This window comes from Budorcas taxicolor, chromosome 15 (genome assembly GCF_023091745.1).
Source record: "Budorcas taxicolor isolate Tak-1 chromosome 15, Takin1.1, whole genome shotgun sequence".
Lineage (NCBI taxonomy): Eukaryota > Metazoa > Chordata > Mammalia > Artiodactyla > Bovidae > Budorcas > Budorcas taxicolor.
In genome coordinates this window covers 67,971,584-67,988,078 of record NC_068924.1, presented here as the reverse complement: position 1 = coordinate 67,988,078, position 16,495 = coordinate 67,971,584, and positions in this window count along the sequence as shown.

Below are 16,495 nucleotides of genomic sequence, written 5' to 3'. Positions count from 1 at the left end.
ATGAGTAAATTACAGAATAAAGCAATGAGCTAAGTAATGTTTGTTTTTATAAGAGAAGATAGTAGAACAGAGGATGTAGTAATTTGCTTTGCCTGGGGCAACAAAGAGGCTATAGAAGGAAAGAAGATAGTGTGTTAGGTTTTGAAAAATTAGTTTTTGTTCAGTCGCTCAGTCATGTCCAACTTTGTAACCCGTAGACTGTAGCACACCGGCTTCCCTGTCCTTCACTATCTCCCAGAGTTTGTTCAAATTTCATTGAGTTGATGATGCTTTCCAACCCTCTCATCCTCTGTCACCCCTTCTTCTTCTGCTCTCAATCTTTCTCAGCATCAAAGAGTCTTTTCCAATGAGTTGGCTCTTCACATCAGGTGACCAGAGTATTGGAGCTTAATCTTCAGCATCATCCTCCCAATGAATATTCAAGGTTGATTTCCTTTAGAATAGACAAAGTTTGATCTCCTTGCAGTCCAAGGGACTCTCAGGAGTCTTCTCCAGCACCATGATTTGAAAATTCCTTGGTTCTCTACCTTCTTTACAGTCCAATTCAGGAAATGGAGGGTCCCCGCATGGTTAAGGTGGGGAACAATTTAGAGGAAATATTAGTACTAGTAATGTTATAATGCTAGTATTAGTCCTAGTCTTTGAAAGGAGAATATATGGGGGTGTTGTGGTAAAAAGTGATTGCAGAAAATATATCTGAAGGGAGAAATAAAGGCCAAACCTTAAATATCCTACTACAGAGTTTAGTCTTTAATATTTTTCAATAGGAGTTTGGGGAACCTATCAAATAATAGGATAATGATTAAGCCCAGCATGGAAAGGTTTCATTGCTGAATGTTTAACTCAATCATGCAAACAGTCTAGATAGGCATTGAACTATAAGGCAGAGAGGACTGAAACCCTTTCTCTCCCCCATTATATAAAAGCAAAGTCTCATGATTGGTAATTATCTGGGGGTATCTTGGCTTGTTGGTTAAGTGAGTACTTGATTGACTAGAGGTGATCTGCATACATGGAGCATCCATTACAAGATTGTGGTACTTTGCTGCTTCCATGACCTATGTGAAGAGCATGGATCAAGGCGATGACACCTAGTCATGCCTACATTGGTTTCAGTAGGCAAGGTAGTCAGCCCAAGTTATAGTAATGTGTATCAATATGTGATAGTGTTAATAAGTGTAGTAAAAGGAGAAAAAATGATCACCTTTTTGGTTTACAATAACAAGTTTGAAAGATTGATAAGAGGCAAGACTATAAGGCATGGAAGCTATGCTAAGTATATTGAAGTAGAGAGTAGATGAGAGATTTGGTACTGAGTTTTGGGAATGAGAAGATTCTCCTTTGCCACCATGAAGTTTCTATTATCAAGAACAGTGTATTCAGAAGAGTAGTAATAGAGGAAATAAAGGAGGGGGAAACAATTTTGTTTGGGACTGTTGAGTTAATGTACTATCAGGTTAGTTAAGTAATTATAGCTTTTAGACAAAAGGTGCAATTTTTTGAATATCAGATCACAGATTAAGGCTAAAAATAAGTACCTTGTGGTCAAAAATATAGTGTTGTAGTTAAAATTATAGAAGTGTTTGGATAAAATACTCAAGATGATATATATTAAGAAGTGAAGTAAAGGCTAATATCTGATCAGTGTGGAACAGTAAGTTTTACATAATTAAGTTGACAATATAGTGGAAAAACAAAAAGGAGTCAGAAGGTAGAGAACACCCACAAAATAGAAGGGCAGTAAAAACCAAGGGAAAAGAGAGACTGCAGTCAACAGCAGCAAATGTCACAGAGAGGCCAAATGTTAAAAAAAAGGACAGGAATCAATGCATTAAACTCAGGTGGTCAACAGGGACCTATATGGAGCTGTTGCAGCACAGAAGTAGGTACAGATTTCGTTCCATCAAGCAGTGACCAAGTCCATGAATTGTTCCGTCGCCCAGTCGCATCCGACTGGGACTGCATGGACTGTAGCGCACCAGGCCTACCTGTCCCACACCATCTCTTAGAGTTTGCCCAAGTTCCTTGCATTGGTGATGCTGTCCAGTCATCTCACCCTCTGAGGCCCTCTTCTCCTTCTGCCCTCAATCTTTCCCAGCATCAGGGACTTTTCCAATGAGTTATCAGTTCACATCAGATGACCAAAATGCTGGAGCTTCAGCTTCAGCATCAGTCCTTCCAGTGAATATTCAGAGTTGGTCTCCATTAAGGTTGACTGGTTTGATCTCCTTGCTATAAAAGGGACTTTCAGGAGTCTTCTCCAGCACCACAGTTCATAGGCATCAGTTCTTTGGTGTTCTGCCTTCTTTAGGGTCCAGCTCTCACAACTGTATATGATCACTCTGAGGACAGTGGTGATGGTGGTTTAGTCACTAAGTCACGCCTGACTCTTGCTTCAGTCACCCCATTGACTGAAGCCTGCCAGGTTTCTCTGTCCATGGGATTCTCCAGGTAAGAATATTGGAGTGGGTTGCCATTTTCTTCTCCAGGGGATCTTCTCAACCCAGGGGTTGAACCTAGGTCTCTTGCGTTGCAGGCAGATTCTTTAGTGACTGTGAGATGAAGGAAGCCTGGGAAGACCAGAGCCTTGACTATAGTTTGAGTTCAAAAAAATAGATTATATCTATATCTATCTATCTATCTATCTATATAAAATTATAATCTATATATTATATATATAATCAGTATACAAATATATATTATTATAATATATGAGATTATATATATATATATATATATATATATATATATATATTGATTGGAAAGAGCTGAGACCCTGAGAATACTACTTTTAAAAGAACAGAAGTTTCTTGAAGCTTTTCTAGAATAGACTTGAACAATTTTAGAAGCTGAAAGGTTGGAACCAACCAAGTGAAAGAAACTGAAAACACAGACAGAAAAGAGATGAGGTATGGATCCTGGGAATGACCAAAAGCACAAGAAGAGGAAGGGTATGAGATAAGAAGATGAAGACCTTTTCTAATGCAGGACAAAGGGACAAAAAATTGTAAAGATGTAGATAAATTTGTAGGTTTAAGGGAAAGTTAATTATATTAATGGTTCACAATGTTTATTTTCATTGTGAATTGTGAGGGCAATTTATATGTTCCAATATAGTGGACAAAGTTAATTTAATAAAAATTTGGGAGAGGTCTTAAAAGGACTAGGAGAAGGAGTAGAATGCCAACATGTGAAGGTGGTGACCAGGTGTGACTGAGTCACATCTGAGATTAGTAGTGTACTTGTGGCATCAATCTACATAATTTTGCCATTTTAATGCATCTGTACACGAGAAAGGATGATGAAGATGGTTGGGTTTAAGCCAGAGTTTGAGATGTTCAGTGAGGTATGGTGAAAAGGCAATGGCATGCCGTGACGTTATGTTGGTAAGAAAGTAATGAGATGATAGAAATTCAGATCAATCTGATAGATGAAGAGATAAGATAAAAATAGTGCTAACAGACGAAGAAGCAAGATGGTAGAGTGCTAAGGGAGAGAAAGGAAAAAAGGAAGAGTCAAATAATGAAGTACAGTTTAAAAGGGAAAGCAGCGAGAGTAGAGAGAGAAAGAGAGAAGGAGGAGAGTCTGGAAGGATAAATAGTAGTGAAAAATTATGCATGATTTTATTTCATAGGTGAAACAATATGAATATGAAAAGATCATAGGTTTATGTTTTAAGAATTTGTATATTGAAGCAGAATTGATAATTGTACTTGAGTATACAAACAATACTATACTTTAAACTTGGAGTGATTCCTAATGGACACTAAATCCTGTAAGATAGTAACTGAATTGGGGATGAAAGTAAAGCAAAATTTAGGTGTTAAAGTAACTCAATGAATGTGAATTCATATTCACCAGTAAATAACAGGAGACAATGGCAATGTGATGTAAAAAATGGATTCAAATTGGTCTTAAAGGAGAATAATTCATATACAAAGGAGGAAGAGTTATTGTTAGGATGTAGAAATGGGAAGTCATGATATTACTATGCCCCTTATTTGAAGAAAGTTGTTGGGGAATCGAAGTAAACTGGAAAGAAAAATAAATGGTTTCTCTTAAGGTAGCTGGATGCCAGACATGCTATGAAGAATTAAAGAATGATTAGACATAATAAGCTAAAGGTTTGGGGCAGGGTCTGAGTGAATAATGAGAAGGCCAGGGCAGTGAAATGGAGAACTTACAGGAATGATTGTAAAAGAAAGAACACAGTTGACCTGGGTGATCTGTAAATTCAGTTGATTTTGGTGTTGAAAGAATATAGGAATATGCATAATTATTCTCAAGTTTTTAAATGTTAGAAAGAAAGCAGTAGAAAATATTAGTCACTCAGTCATATCCGACACTTTGCAACCTCTTGGACTGGAGCCCAGCAGGCTCCTTTGACCATGGCATTCTCCAGGCAAGAATATTGGAGTGGGTTGCCCTTCCCTTCTCCAGGGGAACTTCCCAACCCAGGGATTGAACCCGGGTCTAAATGTTCATTGTGCATAAAGTTGTTTTAATGCAGTGGAAATAAGTGAAGATCCTGACTACTATCTGAATTTGAAATGTTCATGTAATTAGTAATTCATATTTAGTAGGCTGAGTTAAACTTAACAGAATTACCACTAAAATGTATTTGACATCACTAAATTAGTTTCTAATATGAAGCATGGCTTTATTGGTTATGAGAAAGATTTAAGAAATGACTTTTCCTTGGAGAATGACTGACAACAGGGCTAGGAAAGGAATGGGATAAAAGGAGCTTGAATTGTTTTGATATGCCATATAATTAGGAAGTATACTTAAAGTGAATGGGAGTGGACCATAAGATCCTGGAGGTAGCATGAAAGGGTTTCTTTTGGACAAATCTTAAATTCTTTGAGCTTCAGAATAATTAAGGACAATAATGTACTACAAATCATAATAAAATGTGAATCCATTAGTTCATAACAATAATAAAGAAAAAAAAATGGAAGTGAAAGGAGGGCTCTTGCTTACAGAAAAACGCCAACTGCTACCTGGTAAATTCGCAGAGGATAAGTTCAGTTCAGTTCAGTTGCTCAGTTGTGTCCAACTCTTTGCAACCCCGTGAATCACAGCACGCCAGGCCTCCTTGTCCATCACCAACTCCCAGAGTTCACTCAGACTCATGTCCATCAAGTCAGTGATGCCATCCAGCCATCGCATCCTCAGTCGTCCCCTTCTCCTCCTGCCCCCAATCCCTCCCAGCATCAAAGTCTTTTCCAATGAGGCAACTCTTTGCATGAGGTGGCCAAAGTACTGGAGTTTCAGCTTTAGCATCATTCCTTCCAAAGAAATCCCAGGGCTGATCTCCTTCAGAATGGACTGGTTGGATCTCCGTGCAGTCCAGGGGACTCTCAAGAGTCTTCTCCAACAACACAGTTCAAAAGCATCAATTCATCGGCGCTCAGCTTTCTTCACAGTCCAACTCTCACATCCATACATGACCACTGGAAAAACCATAACCTTGACTAGACGGACCTTAGTCGGCAAAGTAATGTCTCTGCTTTTCAATATGCTATCTAAGTAGGTCATAACTTTTCTTCCAAGCAGTAAGCGTCTTTTAATTTCATGGCTGTGGTCACCATCTGCAGTGATTTTGGAGCCCAAAAAAATAAAGTCAGACACTGTTTCCACTGTTTCCCCATTTATTTCCCATGAAGTGATGGGACCAGATGCCATGATCTTCATTTTCTGAATGTTGAGCTTTAAGCCAACTTTTTCACTCTCCTCTTTCACTTTCATCAAGAGGATTTTTAGTTCCTCTTCACTTTCTGCCATAAGGGTGGTATCATCTACATATCTGAGGTTATTGATATTTCTCCTGGCAATACTGACTCCAGCTTGTGTTTCTTCCAGCCCAGTGTTTCTCATGATGTACTCTGCATATAAGTTAAATAAGCAGGGTGACAATATACAGCCTTGACATACTTCCTTTCCTATTTGGAACCAGTCTGTTGTTCCATGTCTAGTTCTATCTTTTGCTTCCTGACCTGCATACAGGTTTCTCAAGAGGCAGGTCAGGTGGTCTGGTATTCCCATCTCTCTCAGAATTTTCCACAGTTTATTGTGATCCACACAGTCAAAGGCTTTGGCATAGTTAATAAAACAGAAATAGATGTTTTTGTGGAGTACTCTTGCTTTTCCGATGATCCAGCGGATGTTGGCAATTTGATCTCTGGTTCCTCTGCCTTTTCTAAATCCAGCTTGAACATCTGGGAGTTCATGGTTCTCGTATTGCTGAAGCCTGGCTTGGAGAATTTTGAGCATTACTTTACTAGCGTCTGAGATGAGTGCAATTGTATGGTAGTTTGAGCATTCTTTGGCATTGCCTTTCTTTGGGATTGGAATGAAAACTGACCTTTTCCATTCCTGTGGCCACTGCTGAGTTTTCCAAACTTGCTGGCATATTGAGTGCAGCCCTTTCAGAGCATCATCTTCCAGGATTTGAAATAGCTCGACTGGAATTCCATCACCTCCACTAGCTTTGTTCGTAGTGTTGCTTTCTAAGGCCCACTTGACTTCACATTCCAGGATGTCTGGTTCTAGGTGAGTGATCACACCATCGTTATTATCTTGGTCATGAAGATCTGTTTTTGTATTGGAGAGGATAGCAGATTTCATTTCCAACCATGATGTAAAGGTTGGTTCAGTCAAGAATCATCAGTTTCGGAGAGAAGGTGTTTGATAAGAAGCAGAATATTTTCAAAGTTTTGGAATGTTTTCCTATAAACTTTTGTTAAGTAGAAAGAAAAATTAGTAACAATATAGTGGGAACATCAGACACTTTGAGTGATTAAAATTAACATAAAATAAAAGGCAAACCCCATGAGGAAAACTCAAATGAGATATGTTATGAAACATACTTAATGGTCCTTCTTCTAAACAGTCCAAGTCATGAAAGTCCAGGAAAGACTGAAACACATCAGTGTAGGTTAAGGTGACCTGATAGCTAAATGCCTTGTCCATGATGAGCTCCTGGAACAGAAAAGATATTCATGGCAAACTTGGTGAAATCCAAAAGAAATCTGTGGTTTGTCTAACAGTTAAAAACCAACGTTAACTTCTTAGTCCTAGGAGAAAAGTATATGGGAACTCTTTGTACTGTCTTTGAAACCTTTCTGTACATCTAGAATTATTTCAAATTAAAATTTATTAGGAATGGGGGAGGAAGAGAGCAAAGTCATTGTGAGTCTTCAGGTGACAGCCTGAGAAGGGTACCATATCACTTACATACCATTCCAGCAGGGAATGCATACCCTGAACTAGCCAGAAAGACACAGCAGACAAACACAAAACTCAGGGCCATTTATTAAAGCAAAACATAGTGCATTATTCAGAGCTGTCTGACAGATTCAAAACTGTCAGTTTCATAAAAGACAAAGAAATTCTGGTTTAATCTCCAGATTAAAGGAGATTAAAAGGCATAGCAATGAAATACAATATGGGCTCTTAGACTGGATTCTGTATGGGAAGGAAAACAGTTCTAGAAAGGTATTAGTGGTTCAATTGATAAAATTGAAATATGGATGATAGACTAGGAAAATAGATTGTGTCATGTTTAAATTTAAATAAGATGACAACTGTTGTATTTACGGAAGAAAATATCCTATTCTAAGAAATACACACTGAAGTATTTAGAGACAAAAGCACATTATGTATACATATCAATTTCAAAAGCTTCAGGAGATGGTGATGGACAGGGAGGCCTGGCATGCTGCGATTCATGGGGTCGCAAAGAGTTGGACATAACTGAGTGACTGAATTAACTAACTAATGTATGCTAAGTCACTTCAGTCGTGTTTTACTCTTAGTGACCCCATGCTCTATAGCCCACCAGGCCCCTCTGTCCATGGAATTCTCCTGGCAAAAATACTGGAGTGTGTTGCCTTCCTGACCCAGGGATCTAATCTGGATCTCCAGCATTGTAGGCAGATTTTTTTACCATCAGAGCCACCATATATATAGAAACAAAGAAAAGGGGGGAAATATTGTTAGAGGTGTACCTGGATGAAGAACATGTAGGCATTCTTTTTACACTTCTGGCAAATTTTCTGTACATTTGAAACCTTCTAACATCTGACTCTTTTTAGAAAGAAATGAACTTCTTCTAATGCACGTTCCATGATCAATATTTGAGGTAAAATAATTGTGGTAATAAAATTTTTTAAGCTAGGAGAAATTCCCTAAAATGTTGAACTTAGAGGACATATTTTGCATGATGGTATCTTCAGAGCTTTGAATGGTATCTGGGAAATAAAAGATCTTCAAAATTCACCTGCTGAAAGAATGAACAGATGGATTGATGCTATTAGGGACAATGTCAAGAACTGGTAATATCAGCTACTGGTAAGTAGTAGATTGTTTTCCTCTTCTCCAAAAAAGTATTTTGAGTAGATAAAATCTTATAATGAAAATGAAAATATTAGTCGCTCAGTCATTTCCAACTCTTTGCCACCCCATGGATTGTAGCCTGCCAGGCTCCTCCATCATGGCATTTTCCAGACAATAATTGGAGTGGGTTGCCATTTCGTTCTCCAGGGGATCTTCCAACCCAGGGATTGAACCTCGGTCTCTCTCATTGCAGGCAGACTCGACCATCTGAACTACCAGGGAATCCTGAAAATCTTATAATACTATATCCACATCATTGGAATAAACAATACAGGCAATCTTGTGACACCAGCTTAATAAAAGACCATCTTCCCATCCATGATCACCACTAGAGGATCCTTGATATTCATGATTATGATTTATACATTTATAAAAGAGAAGAAAATGATATTTGGGCTTAAGTGAAATCAAGAGGTGGGCTTCCCTGGTGGCTCAATGGTAAAGAATCCACCTGCCAATGCAGGAGGCACAGGTTTTATCCTTGGGTCGGACAGATCCCCTGGAGAAGAAAATGGCAACCCACTCCAGTATTCCTGCCTGGGAAATCTCATGAACAGAGGAGCCTGGCAGACTAGAGTCCTTGGAGTGGCAAGAGAGTCAGACATGACTTAGCGACTACACAACAACAACAAAACCAAGGGGTAAGAGTTTCAAGCTATATATCTTAACCCAGACTCTCCTGCCACAATGCTATAGGAATTTAGATAAAGACGTAAACTTGGTTTTGGTTTCTTCATCAATGAGCCAACCAGGTGTGTTTGCTAACAGACCATACATGAAAGAAGATGGAGATTCTTTTATTTCTATTTTGTAAATATAGCAGAGTGACTGAAAAACTGGGGCCAGGGAGATAAAGATTGAGTTAATTTGAAGTAATAAGGGTTTAAATAGAAAAAAATAGCCGCATCTCTTTGATGGACCTTTGTTTCGGCACATGACCTGTTGTGTATAAAGAGAATGCGCATTTCCTGTGAATATATACAGACAGCTTCCTGCAATGTTCCAATTTTAGCTTTATGTCTTCAAATCGACTCAGCTGTTATATAAATGGATCTGACATGTACATAATCTCTTACTGAGATTTATATTGGACACTTGATAAAGAATTAAGGAGCAATGAGTTCTCAGATAGCCACAATACTGGCTTGCTTTCTGACTTTCCTAAAGAGGAACATAGATAACCATGTATTTGTCTGAGTAATCTAAATGAGAAATACAATTTTATTCTCCTATTTCTCTAAGAAAATTCCAGTATAAGCAATTGGTAGGTTTTCCATTTTAGTAACTGTTCTGTAATGGAATTTTAAAAAGCTGAAACAGAAATTTAGGCTTTTTTTTTTTTTTTTTTTTGTAGTTCCCTCAGTGCTCAAGGTGTCTGCTTATCAAAGTGGTTTTCAAAATGATGAGTTAAATACTAGCACGGAAGTGACTGGTAGAAACAAAGCTTTTAGCGTTGAGAGAGAATGTGAAATTGTAAGCCTGGCTGGTGCCTGTGTATTAGCATGGAGCTGGGAGTTGAGGCTCTTTTAGAATCTTGGGCAAATCCTTTAACAATTCCATGCATCGATTAGTGGATTGGTGAGTAGAAGTTTTCAATGTGGTCTTAATTAATATTTGTACTGTATTCTGGGCCTTTGCAGGAACATCTCTACAGGAATAAGATGTCTGTTTTATGCAGAGGCAAAAAAGACAATGTTAAAGGGAAACAATCCTGTTTTTCTATTACACAGATCATCTTTCACTGTAAGACAAAGTTTAAGTAAATGGCAGCGGATAATGAGCACACTCTTAATTTCATCAGAGTAGTTTGGCATATTACCATTAACATAACAAGTAGACTGGAGAAGTCTGGGAACCTCAGCGATGATTACAAAAAGAATCACAAAGTTGGGTCATGGGAGGAAAAAAGAAATCAAATAGATGAAGTATAAGAATAAAATGAGAAAAGATGAAAAGTTTAATTGTATTCAAATGTGTGTTGGCTTTAAAATCCAGATGATCGGTTCTAGCTATGTTTCACTTTCTTTTCTAAATAGTGTTTTATTTCATTTGCTTCTTTGATCTATTGGCTGTGTCGGGTCTTGACTGCTGCATGGACCTTTCTCTAGCTATGGCAGGCAGGGGTTGCTTACTTTCTAGTTGCAGCACATCGGCTTCTCTTGTTGAGGAACCTGGACTCTAGGATGTGAGAGCTTCAGTAATTGTAGTGTGTGGACTCAGTAGTTAAGATTCCTGGGTTCTAGAGCACGGGCTCAATAGTTGTGGCACCTCGGCTCAGTTGCTCCACGGCATGTGGGGTATTCCCGGATCAGGGATTGAACTTGTATCTTCTGCAGTGGCAGACAGATTTCTTACCACTGAGCCATCAGGGAAGCCCTATGTTTAGTCATCAATAAGGAGAGATAAAGAGAAATTGAAACTATCAATTTCAAAACTATCAAACTATCAGAACTATCTAGTATCTTCATTTGATTGGAACTGAGACCATAGCCCTGAATAAAAATAAAATTGGGCTTATTCAAATTATAGCTTTTACTCTTTGTTTTTTTCTCACTCACAAATACAGCTGTTGCTTCTATGATGGCTCAACAGACACAGAGTTTCTGTCTGTCATTCTGCTCCAGAATACTTTATGTGTACTTTTCATATAGAAGGTCATCTTAGGTATAAAATAACTGTTGGACTATTACTATCTAGACTGTATTTTAGGTCAAAAATAAGAAGAAAGAGGGAGAAGGCAAAAGAGGTATATTTTTTAAAGTTTCAATTCTTTTTTGGTTTATATTTAATAGACTTACCCTTTTCAGGCTCTGTGTGTGTGCACTCAATCACTCAGTTGTGTCCAATTCTTTGGAACTCTATTGACTGAAGCCCACCAGACTCCTCTGTTCATGGGATGCTCCAGGCAAGAATACTGGCGTGGTTACCATGCCCTTCTCCTCCAGGGGATATTCCCTGGACTCAGGGATCGAACCCACATCTCTTGCATCTCTTGCCTTGGCAGAGATGGATTCTTTACCACCTGGGAAGAATCCTTTACCACTTAGGAAGGCCAGATGTGTGTGTGTATGCCAGATAGATGTCATTCATAGCAATACTGACCTTATACCGGTCATCTTTTAAATTCCCTGCAATATAAAATACTCTAAGGAAGAGAGAGTTATCGAAAATTGTAATGTTAAAAGATTATCAAGCATTGAATAATTTTAAAATTCTTATTCACCTTTTGTTTTATATCCAGACACAATTTTATAAACACACACATACACACAGGGCATGCTATTGTATAGCCTTCTTTTTTACTCAATACTATGTTATAAATAGTGTGCTTCATGTCAGTAAATAAATATAGATGGAGATTTTAGTTTTAATTATGCATTGTAATTCAATGTGTAGATGTATCATATAGTCATATATACAATTCTCTGTTACATTGTTTTAAATTGTTTTCAATTATTAAATATAAAATCAAACCCAGTTTATATCCTAGAGTAGCTGTATAATCAGAGTTTAATTGCATAAATAAGAAAATTTTGAGCTTTTATAAAATTGGTAACATGACTGGAAGAGTGAGTTCTAGACTTGGCTTGCAGGAATGATTTCCATCACAATTCCATGGAACGTGGCCACCAGGAGAATGGCTATTTTTTCCCCACTATCTGGAAGGCTGGCCATCAGGAAGCAGTCTTTGGAACTCTCAATTCCAAGGGTGTACTGCCTTACTTATGACGCACAGAGCATGAAACTTTTGCTGAGGAATAGAACAAAAGCTATTGTCTCCAGAGTCAAAATGGGGCTGCTGCCATGTCAACTGCTGGTCCCAGGAAAATTCTGCTGAGTTGTGATGCAGGTATCAGGAAGCTCTGGCACAGGATACATGGACCCAGAGCTTTGCCACACTGGAAGAATTGTTCTGTCAAAGAGGATGTTATGGGACTTGACATCAGTGAAGCTAGTGATTGGTCCTCAGCTGCTGCCACAAAAAAAAGAACCAATTCTCCCATACTGTATTTGCCAGTAGAAGATGGAAAGAACTGTTAAATGACCTCTACATTAATCCTGTCTGCCAAATATCATGGGAGTCAGTTTCAGTTTAGTTGCTCAGACATGTCTGACTCTGCGACCCCATGGACTGCAGCACGCCATTCTTTCCTGTCCATCCCCAACTCCCGGATCTTGCTCAAACTCATTTCCTCGAGTTGGTGATGACATCCAGCCATCTCATCCTCTGTTGTCCCCTTCTCCTCCTGCCTTCAATCTTTCCCAGCATCAGGGTCTTTTCCAATGAGTCAGTACTTTGCATCAGGTGGCCAAAGTTTTGGAGCTTCAACTTCAGCATCAGTCCTTCTAATGAATATTCAGGACTGATTTCCTTTAGGATTGACTGGTTGGATCTCCTTGTAGTCCAAGGGACTCTCAATGCATGAAATTTTATGTATCTAAAGGGTACAACATGATGATTTGATATATGTATTAATATATATTATATGATTTTAGCAATCAAATTGACACATCTGTAACCTCACAGTTATCCTTTATGTATATGAGTGTGTAGAGAGAACAAATATGATGTACTCTATTAGCAATTTTTAAGTATGCGATGTAGTATTATTAATTATATTCACCATGCTGTACATTAAATCACCAAAGCTCGATTCATCTTATAAATGAAAATTTGAGCTCTTTGACCAACATCTGCCCATTTACCTTACTTCCCAATCTCTGGCATTATACACTCTTTTTATTTTTCTGAGGAAATTCCGTATTGTTTTCGATCGTGACTGTACTAATTTACATTCCTACCAACAGTGCATGAAAGTTCCCTTTTCTACATCCTCACAAACACTTGCTGTTTGTCTTTTTGATGAAAGTCATTCTGACAAGTGTGAGGTGATATTTTATTATGGTTTTAATTTGCATTGCCTGATGATTAGTGATGCCAAGTACCTTTTTATATATTTGATGTCTATTTTAATACTTACATAAATATATTATGTACTAATATATTATTAAAATATTCAAAATAAAATAAAACCTTTACATATATTTAATATTTTCCCTCAAACTATGATAGATCCTGAACACCATCCAGAACTTCCTGTATCCTATTCAGGACAGCTGCTCTAGGTGTCTTTTCTTTCCCTGCATTACAGCCTTGAAGAGGAGAAAGAAGAAATTACACAAACTTATGTTTCTCTTCCCCTCACATTATGAGGGGCATATGAAATTCAGCAATATTCTTGTGCTCAATATCTATGTTGAGATAGTAAAGAAAGGAACTAATTCTGATGATGAAATAGGTGATACCTGACCATGCACATAACAGACTGCCTGAATGACCCATGTCATAGCAGGATAAATGCTGAGACACATTCATCATATGTGTCGTACACTTCCTGAGCTCAGCATCCTCCATAGAGCAATACTGATTTGGCATCTCTCCATCATAGCACCACTGTGTTACACTCAGCGCTATTTAAAATTTAAGATTGGCAAAAACACAGTGCTTTGCTATATCTCTGTTCATAGTATCTCCAGTGTAGCCCCACTGACAAATATCACAATAAACACTGCCAGAAGAGTCATAAGCAAGATTCACAAGCAGGATCTGCTTTGCCAAAAAAGGTGTCTTCCAGGAAATTTTAAAATTCTGTGTTTTCAGCTTTACTCATTGCAGTGCCTCATTTTCAAGACAGCTCCTATATTTGCAGAGTTTAAATAACTGGGGACTTTGAAAATAGAAAATACATGAATAAAATGTTGATATATTCTACCTTTACAATCTTAATTATCCTATTAATTTTGATGTTTTTCAGAAAATTTTACTGTAGTTATTGAGTTCATTGGTAAGTAATGTCCCATAAGTACTTGAACTATAAAAAATATATAATTTCCTATAAGTACCTGCATAATAAGAAAATGTCTCCTTAATCTAATATAAGGAAGTTTGATTAGATGTTTGATGAGGTAAAACCAAGATCAATGTGTCTTTTTCAACTTCAATTCTTTTTCACAACTTTAATTCTAGTTCCCTCACTGTAGCCACTTCTTCCAGAGATCCTTTTTTCCATTTTTATTTTTTCCCCTTTTCTTGATTGATATTTAAACATGTACTTAGGTATTTTAACAGAGGCTTTGAAAAGAGGTAGGGTAAGAGATGGTGATAAAAATAAAATCAAAGAAAGCTACTGTGTCCAAAAGTCTTAGAGAACATTTAGTCAAAATCTTATATTTTGTAAATGCAACAATGAGGTTTGGAGAACATAATTTGTGTGTGTATGTTAATGTGCACATATGTGTGTGTTTTTCCCTTGGGGTGAGATAATTAGTAATAGAACCAAAGCTAGAGCTAAATGTTCAATATATTCAAGTAAATATGTATGTATTGATATATAGTACAGAAAGTGATAAAGAGACATAGACACATTTATAAAGCCATATGTAATCTTAGAATAATCTCATACTGTAACTTATCTGTTATCTATTTGTCTATATCTTGTCTATGTTGTATTTTATATCGTGTAGTGCTCGATTTTGTGGAACCAAGACTGCTTTTACTCAGAAACATTCCATATACATTGAATCTATGAAAATAGTCTTATTTGATATTTCTGAACTGTTAACTTAATTGCTAATATTAATATTAGAGTACTTGAACATTTACAACCTTTTCATATAATATTCTTTAATTCTGACAGTAAAATGATCCATTATATAATATTGTCCCCTGTTTTAAAGATGAGGAATCTAGAATACGAAAGGCATGTTATAGGACTGGGGTCAGAGGCTAAATTCTAAAGGGGAGACCATGCTTGCTCAGAAGACCAGAAAGTCAGTCTTTTTCTACTATAGCCCATTTTGTCCAGAAAACTAACCCAAGCTAGAGATCTTTTTTCTTTCTCTAAGTCCACTTAGTTTTTCCTTCCTACTAAAGGAAACTAGTTTTTACTTTGTGTTTTACTTTTTATCTGAAAATTGAGCATTTGGGATGCTGATTTGTCCAATATAAAGATAGTAATTGCAATTCTTCATTGAATGAAAGGGACATCTCGTTTTCTAACGTTTCCATAGCTGAAGCCTCTACTCAGAATTACAAGAAAAAATAGCATGCCACATGTTTCCCAAGACATTTTAGAATAAACTTTCACGAGGGAGTCAACTTTATCACTTTATCACCAATAGGCTCATATAGAAAACTGCTGCTGGTGAACTAAGTGCTTGGGTTGTGGACTGCCATTGGTTTTAAGACCAAAAAAGAAACCAAAATCTCATCCACATGTTTTAAGGGAATTAGATGTCAAGACTAGTTGTTAAATCATGCTGAGCATTACTAATTTGGTAAAGCTGTTATTTGCTGCCCATTAAGACAGGTAATTAGGAACACGTCCATGAGTAATTTTGAAATGTGACAACTCACTTGATAATCATCATCAGTGTATCTTTAGTTGCTGAAAATGGCAAAGAATCCCTTTGAAATGCTCACTGTTACTCATTTCCATAGGCTGAGGACATAGTTTAGTTATTCATGACTTAGAATTACACCATGCTCAGTCAAATTGAATGCATGATATATGCCCTGGAATTCAAGCTGCTCAGTGTTTCTGGTGATTGTCAGACCCTAACAACATCAGATTAATAAATGTGTAAGCATGTTTTGCCTTTTCAACTAGTTTACTATGTGTGCCACTTAGGCCTTATCATTTTCTTTTCTTTATTAGAAACCTTTATGAATAAATCAAGGCTGGAATCTGGAGAATGCTATAAAAGACCTTTCAAACTACTTTGCAGGTTCATTCACCCCCCATCCCTCAAAACTCTTTGAGATTTTATTTTCTGTGCCCCTTTCTCTTTTCTCCTGGTAGAAAACACATTCTTCTTGAGATCTTCAAGACTCCACAAGTTTCACTTTCTCTGTCAAGCATGTCTGATCCTTTTTATCTCACTCCTTGCCAGTTTGGTCTGCCTTACCTAGTAGTTTGCGAGTTTTGACTGTAAGCTTCCAGAGCAGTGATGTTTTTCATAGAATTAGCAGGAGGTATTACAGTTTGTTGTTTCTCTGTTGATCCTTCCCACTAGGATGTTAGGTCCCTTTGGT